This window comes from Podarcis melisellensis, assembly GCF_964234715.1.
Source record: "Podarcis melisellensis genome assembly, chromosome: 8".
NCBI lineage: Eukaryota > Metazoa > Chordata > Lepidosauria > Squamata > Lacertidae > Podarcis > Podarcis melisellensis.
Genome location: NC_138540.1, coordinates 32,473,086 through 32,477,451, shown reverse-complemented (window position 1 = coordinate 32,477,451; position 4,366 = coordinate 32,473,086). Strand labels below are relative to the sequence as shown.

At 46.2% G+C, this 4,366-nt stretch overlaps 1 long non-coding RNA gene across 1 annotated transcript; it reads left to right on the top strand.

Moving 5' to 3' along the window:
- Window positions 1-493: 493 nt before the first annotated feature.
- On the top strand, window positions 494-2,774 carry LOC309376723. Its single transcript, XR_014171289.1, has 3 exons — window positions 494-555; window positions 1,467-1,533; window positions 2,185-2,774. It is a non-coding gene; the product is annotated as an uncharacterized lncRNA (long non-coding RNA).
- Window positions 2,775-4,366: the final 1,592 nt, after the last annotated feature.

The window sequence follows — 4,366 nt, the reverse complement described above, 5'->3', positions numbered from 1 at the left end:
TATCCTCTGTCACCGGGGTGCAACTTATTCATCCACCTCAACAACATGAGCTGATTGTCAAGCATCTCCCATACAGCACAAAACATGATTTGATGTGCCTCCAAATTAAGCCGGAGGCAAATTAAATAGTACTCATGTGTGCTTAATTATCAGACACTTGCAGGTAATTTTAACAAATTAGATATTTAAATTGCCCAGAAAGCACCAAATTAATGCATACAGTGTGATTTGCCATATTTTGTCCTATTAATCTTATTTCTCCTTTTCTTAATTATATTTCCAACACTTTATATGTTGCCTCTGAGATGCGGAACCACTTTGTCCCAGCAGCAGTGGGTCTAGTTTTAAACAGCAAGGGCAGTAGCAGTAATAGTAGTGGCAGTATTTGAGCCTCAGTGGGAGGTAGCTCTTTAAAGTGACCTGATCCGGAAGCATGCAAAGCTAACTGTAAAAAGAATCCAGAACACGGCAGATATAAAAGGAATGTGTTGGAGGGACGTCCTTGGCATTGTGGAGTGGAATTGCTCTCGAGGTTCTAAAGTGAGGGCATGCAAAGTATGTTACATGGAAGGGAGAAATACCCACGAGGCTCTCAATGAATACTTAATGGAATAGAATATGCCTTTTGTTGAACATTAAATTTGAACATGCTTTTAAAAGAAGGGAGCAAAAGAAAACACAAGAGAACCTTTCTATCCCATTTATATACTAAGTATTCCTACTATGCCATTTTTCTATCTATCTATCATCTATCTATACCATGCACTATATATGAGCCTGTTATAATTCATTTATTGGTAGCTTCTTGGCTGGCCATTGCTCAGGGGCAGGGGAGTGCTTCAGGCTTTTCTCACTTGACACTGGGTTCAAGAAGGCCTCATACAGCACTATATCTGAAAAGTTGACTCATTCATTAGGAGTCTCCCAAGGTAGCACCAATCCAATGGATTATGCACGCATATGGTGGATGTCAGAAGCGCCAGATTGGGAGGGGGGGAGCAATGTTGTGCACATGACACCAGGACGTTGGAAGGAGCCTGGGACGGAGCCAAACACTGTGGCTGTGTGGTTTCAATGGCTAGCAGCTCCTCCTCTTCCTGGCACTCCAACTGGTGGGAGGCTGCTTCCACCCTCTTTCCCCCTCAGCAGTGGAGGAGGAAGAGAAGGAGCTGACCACTGGAGCCACCCCATGCTCAGCTCCATGCTTAACCTCCTCCACCTCAAAAGATGTTGAGAGGACCCAAAACAGCTCAGCCCCCAGGAGCTGGAGCCCCAGGTGGATGTTCATGTTTATATTAAATTACAGCCTGCATTGCAAGCTGCAATTGACTAGCTACATGCTTCCAGTCAGTAGAAGGCAGGGTTACCACTAACAGATAGTCTGGCGAAAATACACTTTGTGGTTTCCCACTAAACCCTCCAGATCACTCCTTCCTCTTGTTCTCGCTCTCTCTCTCCTGCAAAAGGTGACCATGAAACTAGCTCCTGCCATGTAGGCTTACAATCTGAAGCTATTGTACATATGAAGAAACTGTAAGTATTTTTTTTTTTTATTCTTTACCAATGGGACCTGTGCACTTTTATTTAGCGATGTGTGAATAAGACAGACTAGGCAGTGATGGGCCTGAGTATATTCAGCTTCCAAGTTTGTTTGCCCTCTGCTAAACCAATTTGCCCTAGCAGACCAGCCTCCATTCCCTTCCTTGGATTGTCGATGGGTCAGCATCAATGCCTTTCTCTCCTCCAGCATGGTAGACACAGCTGTAAATGGACCACAAGGATAAAGCTTTCACTTCTGCTGGTGCTGGGACCCTTGAGCTTGATCCTATGTCATGCTCACTGCAGCTTTGCATAGTATCAGGCTCTACATCTGCCATCCCGATTTGGCTAGCCATGTTCAAGAATATTACACCCTGGATTTTAAGTAAGGCGTTGACCTGGATTCCATTTGGGTATTTGCTGAATATGGTGCTTTCCCCTAAACACACACACACTTTCCTCATCTTGCAGTATGCTTTCTATCTCCAGCTTCTTGCTGTGAAATATGGATGAATGGATCCAATTGTTTGTGTGTGTGTGTGTGTGTGTGTTTTTAATTCTGAAAGCCATCTGTGCAGAATCCATCTGTGGGGATTCTGTCAGCAATTTCTATTAAAATGTATCATTTCTCATCTTTTTGGGGAGGAGAAGAAAATTCATAAAGAGAAGTGTGGAATGCACCCTGATTCTGAACCACAGAAGGAAGAAACATCAATACTTCTAGAACACACAAGCACACACATCTATCCTAAATGCTTCATGGACTGGTCACGAATAGTGAATGAAAAGGAGTAGACTTTTGACACTTGCACCTGCCCCATACTGTATCTCTGTGGCTGATCAGGATTGAAATGTTTGATTCTGATGGCAACAAAAAGAGGCATCTTTCAAGGAAGGCTTCCTAATGCCATAGACAGGATCTCCAGGGAGGAAAAATCGAAAGTCAAAGGTCATGGATGGAAGAACTCCAGATGCCTGTGAAGCTGGGCAATATTTCCTGGTACTCTGTCACACCCTGTGCTTACCTGACTGGCTCCAGGTCCTCTTGCCATTTGAAGAAAGGTGATCAGTTTATTTGAGCAGGGCCTTCTCAACACTGGCCCTTGGAATTCTCTCTAGGCCACACCCCTCTCCCTAGGCCACACCTATCACTGGCCTGGCTATGCCCCTTTGTTGAGTGCCTTTGCCTGGGTGTAATGTGTCCTTGGACTGTAATAATGCCTCTTGCTTGCCTAGATAGAGAGAGGTGTGTGTGTGTATGTATGTATGTATGTATGTATGTATGTATGTATGTTGTATACCTGGAATGTAACCTACTATGCAAAGGGAAGGGTGATGTCCATTGCTCCTCTGTCTTTTGTCTCTGGCCCTGCTCATCACTCCACTCCAATGCTGTAACTGCTACCCTGGTTTTCAAGGTGTTCAGCACCTTGTTGATGATGCTTTAGGCTCAGCAAAGGAAGGCTGTGAATGCTGAAACACACAAATGCAGGGTGGGGCTGTGCAAATGAAAGATGGGGCTGGGGAAATAATGCACATGCTTGATGGCAGGGGTCACTAGTCATCAACCAGGGCAATCAGAAATAGGAAGTCCTGCACTAAGGGTTTAACAAACTGGTGGGTGGTGCTCATTGGGGCTGGTGGAGCAGAAGGGAGGGAGACCAGTAGTGGAATCAGAACCAATGACAGGCAGAGTCAACTCATTCTGGTTTTGTCTGCATCTTCCTCCCTGCAGAGTTCTACAAGTGCACCAATAGGCAGTGCTTCCTAACCTGGATTGGTTCTAAGAAAGCAGTAGGCCAAAGATGAGAGAAGACTGAGATTGGTGGGGCAGTGCCCCCTCCCATGCCCTAATGGAGCAGCCTCCACTGACCTAAGTGACCCACTTTACTTTCTCCCATAGCAGGCATTGGCAACCTGTAGCCCTCCAGATGGAAGTAGGAACTCCAGATGTCACCATCTCTGGCAAGGCTGGTGGGGACTGATGGGAGTGTAATGTCCAATACATGGAAGAAACTGGGATTCCACAACACACACACACACACTCCACACTGCACCAATTGGTTGCAGACCCCACTGATCTAATTGCCATCTCCTGCAATGGGGAGGGTAAATAAACCAGGTAAAAGGGAACCGTTAGAGAATGTGTGCTCCCTCAACCTCAGAGACCCTGCCCGGTAGTTCTCTCTACCTGTCATGCAGAAGCAGCTCCCTGGTTGAGGCAGAGCTGCTATGCTAGCTTTCTACCAGGTGGAGGCACTGTTCTCGAGTGGTAAGGAGAGGGATGAAGTGGCATGGACGTCAAGGCAGAGCTAGCATGCAGGTGAGGGAAATAAGATGCTCCCCATCACTTTTAGTGAACAACGGCTCTCCACCTGCCAGGAAGCTCGCATAGTGACTTCACACCCCCCCCCCAAGGGAACCGCTTTTACTGTTGTATATACTTATATAGCCCTTAGGAGTTGCCCTCAGCTTGTCCATGTAGCCTATGGTCCCATCTCAGCCCAAAGGCCCTCATGAGTGTGGATACGTAAAAAATGATTGAAAAAGCCCCCAAATCTGTCTTTCACTGTTAAGACCCAGTAGCAAGAAATTACAGTGGTACCTCGGGTTACATACACTTCAGGTTACATACGCTTCAGGTTACAGACTCCGCTAACCCAGAAATAGTGCTTCAGGTTAAGAACTTTGCTTCAGGATGAGAACAGAAATCATGCTCCGGCGGCGCGGCAGCAGCAGGAGGCCCCATTAGCTAAAGTGGTGCTTCAGGTTAAGAACAGTTTCAGGTTAAGAACGGACCTCCGGAACGAATTAAGTACTTAACCCG